Raw genomic sequence first — 10,097 nt, 5'->3', positions numbered from 1 at the left:
CGCGCACACACACACAACAGTTGAGACAGTTGAGGGCTGGAGAGATGGCTCAGCAGTTAAGAGCACCTTCCTGCTCTTCCAAAGGTTCCGGACGCAGGTCCTAGCACCTATGTCTGATGGCTCATAACTGCCTGGAACTCCAGCTCCAAGATATCTAACACCCTCTCCTAACCTCCACAGACATCCACCACACATGTGTGGCATTCACACGTGTTTGTACACACACACACACACACCCTTTCCACCTAATTATACTGGAACAAAACTGAAACTAAACAATCTACAGCCCCAGGGAAGTGGATGACCTCAGAACATGCTCTGTGTGTAAAGTCAACCCGGGGGAGGGGGAGGGACGGGAAGAGTGACGGCACATGTGGTTTAAAGCATGGAAGTGTGACCGTTCCAGGGCTGTCATGACCCTGGCTGGTGTCACCCAGCTGATGGTAACCTGGGTGTCCTTACCCACCTATCTGTGCCCTGATCACTGCTGGCAAGAAAGATGTAGTCACGTTGTGGGCATTGGTTTTAACACAACCATTTCTTTGAAGATCCAGCAGCCACATGCCCTCGGCGTTCTCAGGTGCTACCTGCTGGAGCTTCCATTTGCAGGTTCAAAGGACACGCCTCAGCCCATATGGTGGGGCAACCCCACAACTGGCCACGTCAGGAAGCTACAGTTACATCCGAGATCTGGAGGAGGGCAGGTACAGAGGTCAGGAAGGCAGAGGGTAAGCTAGGAACTGTCCGTGGGTGATGGAGTCTTTCCAGCTAATTTGTAGGTGGGTCCCAGTGCACCTCTGTGGGTTAAAGAGATAAAGATGGCCCACAGAGGGTTACCTAGGCTGAGTGCATAGAGCCTCATCTACATAAACCATCCTATGGGTCCCAACCCCATTGGCAAACCTTTATCTCCAAAAATATTTATATTTAGATTCATAACAGCAGCAAAGTTACAGTTAGGAAGTAGCAGTGGAGATAATGTCATGGTTTTGGGGATCACCACAACAGGAGAGACTGTATTAAAGGGTCACAGCTTTAGCAAGATTGAGAACCACTAGCATAAACCCTATGGACTTCAGGTACATCAGAAACAGGAGGCATCATTGGAGAAAGCAGGTGTCTGAACTGTACCCCATAGAGGCTACACCCAATGTGGATCATGACTGCTCCAGGCCAGACCTGTAGACACTGGTAAGACAGGCTGGAGGTGCCATGTTGGGCCAGGGAGGTGGCAAAAAGAAGCCCCTGAAACAGCCCAAGAAGCTGTTCAAGGAGATGAATGAGGAAGATAAGCTTTTCAAGCAGAAATGAACGAAGGAACAGAAGAAACTCAAGGAGCTAAAAGCCAAGGGGAAGAAGGCCCCCTGGCCACAGGTGGAATTAAGAAACCTGGCAAAAGGTAAGCTGTTCCTCACATCTGAGGTGATGGTGAGCCTCCTCCATTCCTATTTCAACATCTGGATTCCCTGCCATAACATCTTTACCACTACAGCCAGAATGAAGTGTTATCCTGTAACCTGTCAAACATCTGGATTGCCTGTCGTAACATCTTTACCACTACAGCTAGAATGAAGTGTTATCCTGTAACCTGTCAAACATCTGGATTGCCTGTCGTAACATCTTTACCACCTAATTAATACCTAGAATGAAGTGTTATCCTAGAGCTTGTTGTTGTACATTGGAATAAACTTTTGAAAAAAAAGCAAAACAAAAAACAAAAACCAATGAATGAAGTAAACAGTGCAATGGCTCATTGTCTCTCGTGTTCAGCAATTCCTACCTCAGCTGTGAATCTAAAGTGAACCCAGTCTGGAATCCCCGCCAGAGCCTACTGTCCCATCTTCATTGTACTCTGAACACCGTACCACTTTGAATTAAACTGACTCATTTAACCCCCCCCCCAAAAAATGTGGTAAGACCTCCTGCCTCACACATCCACTTCTGGGTCCCTGAGTGGGCATCATGGTGTGGCAAGCAACAGGTGATAGCAGGATGTGAGTGACATTAGGTGACAGTCTAGACGAAGGCACAGACTGGTATCTATCCAAGAGTCCCAAAGGCCAGTCTCTTGAGGGGAACAATGCTAAGAACCTCCACGTGTAGATGGTCCTTCTTGCCATGGACTCCCCATGCACCCTTCATATGAAGCAAGGGGGGCTGGGTGGGCTGGCTCTTCACCTGGAGCCACCTAAATGTTATGTGTGAGGACAGGAACCTGATGAAGCTGGGGGGGGAGGGGGTGGCTGAGCAATAAAGCCCTCACCTGGCATGCTCAAGGGCTCTTATCATGATGTTTACGAAGTAATTAAAAAGCTGGAGTACGGGAGCACTTGGGAGGCTAGCACAGGATAACCGTTAGTTACCATTGGTTACCGTTAGCCTGGTCTTCAGACTAAGAGCCAGCTTTAAACAAAACAAAACCAACAAAAAACAAAGGGAAGCAAAACAGAGAAAGAAGAGAAATATCTGTTTCAACTCTTTCTAGTTTATTGTTTTATGTGTATAGTGTTTGCCTACATGTGTATAAGGTTCGTCATTGCTTAGAAAGGAAGAGAGGTCACACACAGGAAGTCATCTGGGGGCCTATCTCCATCTATCCATCTCTGTCCCTCCCACTCTCAGGTTCCCTACCTGCTGGGAGCCAAACCCAGGAAATTACCTGCTGTTCTGAGAGACCTAGTCAGTACAAGGTGGTGCACACCTTTAATCCCAGCACTTGGGAGGCAGAGGCAGGCGGATTTCTGAGTTCGAGGCCAGCCTGGTCTACAGAATGAGTTCCAGGACAGCCAGGGCTACACAGAGAAACCCTGTCTCGAAAAACAAACCAATACAAGGTTAAGAAAGGACGTTTGCAGGTCTCAGGTCCCAGGAACTTAAAGAACACGTCTGGCATTTTCTGGGAGCTGGTTATGACAGTGGGATGGTCTAGGGCAATAAGGATATGACAGTGGGATGGTCTTAGACAATGATGATTCAATAGTGGGATAGCCCTAAGCAATGACCCTCGCCTAAACTTCACATTTTGCTGTGTCTTTATAACTTGCCCCCAAAATTAAAGTTTCAGAGCTTGATCAGAACCCCAGACTTGCTCGCATTCTTTGTGCCTCTTGTCCCTTCATTCTTTCGCCCCCTTCCCTAGGGTCTTGTCGAATCCCCACGGGCTGGGGCACCTACCGTCTTCAAAGAGAAACACCATCCACCACATGTGGGAGTCAGGGCCACTCTTGACCAGCGCCACCTGATGCTGTCCCCATGGGTGACAGTTGTCTCCATGAAGTCATGTAGCAGACTCTTCTACAACTGTGTCTTTTAAGCAAATAAAACAGCAGATTGTCCCAGCCAACACTGTGCCCACCCTTCCAGATGGAACCGGCACGCACTCCCCTACTCGGGTGACTGTCAGGGACTTAGCCTCAGAAGCGTGGGACTGGGCACCTGGGACCGTGTGCTGCCCACGAAAGGCTCCAGATGCCATGTCTGCTCTAGACCGGCTCTGAGATCCAAGTCAGAGTGCCTGCTCTGCAGACCCTCCGAGCTGAGGAGTTGAGTTGTAGCCACACCCCACACACACTGTGGTCCCGCAGCCACAGGGGGGGTTATTTGGGGGGATGGGCTAATCTAAGCACTGAACGTGAAGTCCTGGATCTTCCTTCTCCACAGCTCTGCCACCTCCCTTTCTCTCCATGGATAGACAGAGCCAGATGGGACAGATGAGAGACAGCTGGACAGGCAACAGAGTCACAGAGATGCAGAGCGCAAGATGGCAGGTGATGGATAGGTAGACAGATGATAAACTCATGCATAGACAATGAGAGGCAGGTGATTGATAGGAACAGATGATAAATGACTAGTGGACGATTAGCTAGATAATATACACTTGGTGGATGACTGATGGGTGACGATGATAGATCAAAGATGCAGAAACAATAGATGATGGATGGACAGATGATAGATAGATAGATAGATAGATAGATAGACAGACAGATAGATAGATAGATAGATAGATAGATGATAGATAGATAGATGGTGATAGACAAATAATTAATAAGTAGATGATAGATAGACAGGTAAGAGGCGGACTTTTTTTTGTTTTACTTTTGTTTTTCAAGACAAGGCTTCTCTGTGTAGCCCTGGCTGTTCTGGACCTTGCTCTGTAGACCAGGTTAGCCTCAAATTCAGAGATCCTTGTCAGGAGCCATCTAGAATAGGCTAAGGCTAGCAGGTGGCCTTCCTGGAGGTGGCCACCCTTTTTGCATGGTCTGCGATGGGTGAGCTCAATGGCAAGGTTCCAAAGAGACTTCATCTCAGGACTGCTCCCTGCAGCTAATACGCCTTTTCTGTCATTATTAAATTAATATAATGATCCCTGGGCATTAGCCCACCTTATTGATCAGATTTCCTGAAGATCAACATAAAGATGAACTTTCATGAATTGATGCTGTTTAGATGAATTAATGGTTCTACAGAACTCCTGACTTGATTTAGATAACTTTAGGAAAAGTTTTAAGAGCTGGTCTCAGTTGCTTTGCTGCATGATAAGAAATACAATGAGCTTTCATAATTACACTAAAAAGAGAAATAGACTTGTGGCACATTTGTGTCCAAGGAAAAACATTTAGGTTCAAGGATAAAGTCACGGATGTGTGCTATGGTAAGGCAAGGTCATGGAAAAACTGTTGCTTTGAACTTTTAGAATGAAACACTGCTTTGAACTTAATATGAGCCAACAGCCTCTGTATCTCCCATTTTATGTAACATTTTATCTCTGAGGTAATTTTCTAAAGAACTTTCTGTCTAAGAAGGTATAGAAAGGCCGGAGAAAAGAAATAAAGTTGTTAGTTGAATGGTTTGGCTTGGGGGGGCGGGGGCTCTGTCCCATCCATTCATCCATCCATCCATCCATCCATCCATCCATCCATGCATCCATCCATCCATCCATTCATCCATCCATCCATCCAAATGTATATGTCTGTTTGTCTGTCTGTACATATGTAGGTATATGTGTATGTTGTGGAGTGGATGAGAGGTGGTTGGGCCCAACAAAAACATGAATGTGTTAATGTGTAAATGAGAATGCAAATGAAAATGTAAATGCATGTATGAATGCGTGTCTGTGTGTGTGTGTGTGCGTGCGCACATTTGCCTGTATAAAGCATCATAATTATTCTCCTTTCCTTCCTCTTTGGTTCACAAAGAGTTAACCAGTCAAGCCAGTGAAGGACTTCTAGTTGCCTAGCCGAAGAAGTGATCTATAGCAATAAATCCTTTACCTAATCACCCAGCTGTTAGCAATGAGTGTCAGTAAATCCAGAGGCCTGCAGCTTCTGGCCTCAGAGTAACTTAAAGTGAAGACAAGAACCTGGTATTATAAAAAGCAACCCGACTTTTTAGCCTCAGAAAAGACCCAGACCAAGGCAACACTCATCTCCCTACAATCACACACCCCCCACCCCCACGCCACCTCCTACCCTCTGCAGGTCCTCCTGCATCTGCCTCTCGAGTGGTGGGATGGATGCCACCACTGCCAGGCTATGGCCAGTAGACATTTTTATATAAAGCAAAGAAAGTATAAAGAATTTGGGGTGAAGGGGGCTTAGAGAGATGGCTCAGCGGTTAAGAGCACTGACTGCTCTTCCAGAGGTCCTGAGTTCAATTCCCCGCAACCACATGGTGGCTCACAACCATCTGTAGTGGGATCTGATGCCCTCTTGTGGTGTGTCTGAAGACAGCTACAATGTACTCATATACATTTAATTAATTAATTAGTTAATTAACTAAATTGGGGTAAGATGTGAGCAGTGTGTCTGGTATAGGACTTAAAGACGTATCCGTTGGTTCCCTTCTTGTCTGTAAATGTTGAATTATTTTAAAACAGAAAGATGTTTCCATCACTGTGCAAAATCCACAAGCCACCTTAAAGACGGGGTGCTCCTGTCTGTCATCGCTGAAAGAACACACACTCTTCTGGCTCAGGGAGTTCTCCCCAAAACGCTAGGCTGGGCACCAGGTCCCTCTCTCCCCAATATTCCCACTTTCAAACAACCTGGAACCCAGGGTGCCTGCTGGGAGATGGGGGTGGGGCAGGGCGTCCCCGCCCTTTCCTCCACTCCCATGGAGAGTATCATCCTCTTCTCCGAGGAGGAGGCCCTGCTCCCAAACACTAAGGGAAGCTTATTAGGCTAGTTCCCAATACCAGCCACCTCTTCCTCCTGCAAGCAGGACACCAGTTACCCCAGGGTAGCGGCGCTTCAGGTTACGGTGGGAGCAGAGTCTTGTTGTCAGTGAGCAGGGAGAATGGAAACTTGATTTTGCTTTCCCTTATGAGGAGGAGCAGGTGAGGTGAACCCTGTCCTTCGTTTTTCCATCCTAAAAACAGATCTGAGAGCCAGAGCTCTGGCAGCCACATCACAACGAAGATGCTGAAGAAGCGGTGGGTGTGGCCAACCACGGTGTAGTCAAGCCTCTAACCCATAGGCAGGAAACGCATTCACTCCTTTCATGGGAGGGAAATAAAGCTCTCTTGGGGATAACTGTTAGCTGTAGGTCATCCTCCTTTTGTGCGGCTTGGTTTAAACACACACAGCAGTCTTTTTGTTTTTGTTTTTTGTTTTTGTTTGTTTGGGGACTTTTCCCCCTTTCTATTTTCGGTTACATCTACAACAACATATGGGCTTAGGGCTTCTTCCCATCATTCCCCTGGTTCTAATGAAGATGCAGACTCACTTCCCATCATTCCCTTGGCTCTAATGAAGATGCAGACTCATGGCGCCTTTCCTCCCTTTGCCTCAGATATTGAGATGCTGGACCCCAAGGAATTGGAATTTCCCCCAGACGTCTCTTGTGTGGCAGGAGAGAGAGAGAGCATGGACCTCAGATGGCAGCATGGACATAGGACGGGGCTTGGAAAGACGGTTCAGTGTAAAGAGCATTGACTGTTCTTGCAGAGGACCAAGTTTGGTCCCCAGCACCCACATGGTGACTTACAACCATCTGTAACTCCAGTTTCAGGAAATCTGGTGCCCTCTTCTGACCTCCTCAGGTACTGCATGCATAATACATACATATATATGTATATACACACATACACACAGGCACATACATACATACATACATACATATAAAATTAATAAAGATTAAAGGTTAACAAAAGGACTGGATAAATGGCTTGGAATGTAGAAATACTTGTTGCTCTTGCAGAAGACCCAGTTCAATTCCCAGCACCTACATGAGGGTTCACAATCATCTGTAACTCCAGTTCCAGGGGATCTGATATCTTCTTCTAATCTTCTCAAGCACAAGATGCGCACGTGGTGAAAACCGTATGTGCAGGCAAAACACTCATACACAGAAAATAAAATACATCAATCTAGCAGGTGGCGGTGGCACTTGCTTTTAATCACAGCATTTGGGAGGCAGAAGCAGGAAGAACTCTGAGCTCAAGGCTAGCCTAGTCTACAGAGCAAGTCCCAGGACAGCTAGGGGTAAGCAGAGAAGTCCTATTGTTAGCATTCTGTCTAAGCTCCACCCCACAGTTACCTATGCTCCTCCCCACAGTCACCTGGCAACAGCCAAGTAGGCCTGACTCCCTCACTCTTTCCTTCTTGCTCATGCTCTGTCCCCTCGACCCTTCCACATTCCCTTCCCCCCTCGTTCCATATGTTCATAGCCAGCCTCTACTCCTCTTCTCTCTCTCTCTTCCCCCCTTTGCCTTTCTCTGCCTCTACTACCCTCTTAACTCCCCTCCCATGCCCTGAATAAACTCTATTCTATACTATACTGTCATGTGGCTGGTCCCTCTGGGAGAAGGGATGCCTTAGCATGGGCCCGCGGAGACACCCCTTTCCCCCTTACCTCACCACACCTCCATAGAATATACCCCCATCTTTTTATAAATACATCATCTATCTCAAAATACCAAAATAAATAAATTAATTTTAAAATAAAAAATTTAAAGATTAACAAATGAACCAGTCAGCAGGCAAACAGTGGATACCCCTACTTACCTCTGCTTAATCTAAGCAGACACAAAACAAAACCTTGAGTCACGAACATGAGGGGACCAGCACTGTGGAAACATCTTATAAAGTATCACATGATCTGAGGTCTAGCACTTTAGGGACTTTACCCTCCATCATTAGCCAATTCTATTGTCCAGAATGTTTCCCTGATATTAATAAAATGTCTTTATTTCTAATCCTAAGTGTCTTAGGGTTTTACTGGGGTGAACAGACACCATGACCAAAGCAAGTCTTATAAGGACCACATTTAATTGGGGCTGGCTTACAGGTTCAGAGGTTCAGTCCATTGTCATCACGGCAGGAAACATGGCAGCATCCAGGCAGAAGCGGTGCTGGAGAAGGAGATGAGAGTTTTACATCTTGATCCAGGGGCAGGCAGGAGGGGACTGTCTTTCAGGAAGCTAGGAGGAAGGTCTCAAAGCCCACCCCCCACAGTGACAGGCTTCCTCCAACAAGACCACACCTACTCCAACAAGCCACACCTCCTAGTAGTGCCACTTCCTGAGCCAAGTATGTTCAAATCACCACACTAAGCCTGTGTGCATGGTCCAGTTCGTCGCTTTAGGACATGCAAACTCAGATTCTTCATCAGATATCCTAGGAGGATGCAGGTCTTGTTCGGGCTGCCAAGAAGCCAGGTCTGGATCTAATAGCTCTAGTGATAAAATGGACCAACCCTAGACCCTGATGCAGGCAGAACTGGGCCTGGGTAGGGTTCTCAGCTGTGCACATGACCCTGCATTCCTTCCTCAAACTGGACACTTCTCTTTTCTGTTCAGTCACTGATACGCTATAGATACACAGAGCGTCCGCACGTCATTGATTAGAGAAGGCTGCATTGTGCCCACTGCCTGTCCCGGGTGTGGTCGGCGGCTTGTGCCAACTCACCCGCTGTGGCTTTCCATCCTGTCCTGTATGTAGTGGGCCTGCAGGAGCACAGCAAGAAATACACTCAGAGAGTCACTACAGAGGGGCTCCCAGAGCTGAAAACATTGGTGTGAACCAAGAAACCTTGCCTGGGTGTCATTTGTCCGCATAGGGCATCATTGAGGTGCCCGATCCAAAACCTTCTTCAGCCCGGGTGAGAGGAAGGAAAGGCTCAAAGTCTGGCTCCTGGGGCTTTTCATGGGACCCAGAGAAGCAGTGTGTGATCTGATAACGACTCTTTAGGGGAATGAATGGTCGTCGTCTTGGCTCTGGTTGCTCTTTCAGACTCAAAGTGCATCTTCAACCCTCAGCAGTGATTCGTCGGTGTCTCACTGGCACGTCGTCCCTTGTTCCACAGTGGCCCCAGCCATCAACTGTGAAAAGTCCCCCGAACTGGCCTCAGGCCAGGCTGGCTCACCTAGAAAAATCCACTGCTCTCTGGTGCCACCTAGAGGCTGCTCCGAACTCAAAATAAGACAAAAAGTGAAGACTTGAGAGGACGAGGTCTTCCTTTTTAATCACATTTATTTTGGTGTGTGTGTGTGCACGCACTAGGGAGCACTAGGGAGGCATAGGCAGAGATTGCTCTCTGAGTTCAAGGCCAGACTGATCTATATTTTGAGTTCGAGGTCAGCTGGAGCTACATAGTGAGAACTTATTTTTTTGTTTTGTTTTTGTTTTGTTTTGTTTTGTTTTGTTTGTTTTTCGAGACAGGGTTTCTCTGTGTAGCCCTGGCTGTCCTGGAACTCACTCTGTAGACCAGGCTGGCCTCGAACTCAGAAATCTGCCTGCCTCTGCCTCCCAAGTGCTAAGATTAAAGGTGTGCGCCACCACTGCCGGACTGGAGAACTTATTTTTTAGTTTAGTTTAGGTTTTTTTTTTTTTTTAAAGTGTTTTGCCCATCGAGCCACCCACCTGTCCAGGGTAATCTCTTCTATATTCACTGGCCATGGAGGGAGGCCACTCCAACTCCTGAGGCAGAAGGTAAGTTCTGTCCTTCTGACCCCTTCCTGTGTGACTGCAGCTGGGTTTTGGCCCTCTGTCTATTACGCAGCTGTATAAGGCTACATTTGTTGTGTTTTCTGCACCAGGGGGAAGGACATTGTTATTTTTCCTTGTTTTCTTTTTTTTTTTTTTTTTTTTTTTTTTTTT

The sequence above is a fragment of the Grammomys surdaster genome, unplaced genomic scaffold (genome assembly GCF_004785775.1).
Source record: "Grammomys surdaster isolate TR1022 unplaced genomic scaffold, NIH_TR_1.0 166, whole genome shotgun sequence".
Taxonomy (NCBI): Eukaryota; Metazoa; Chordata; class Mammalia; order Rodentia; family Muridae; genus Grammomys; species Grammomys surdaster.
The sequence above is the reverse complement of the archived record's forward strand: the minus strand, read 5'-3'. Positions refer to the sequence as shown.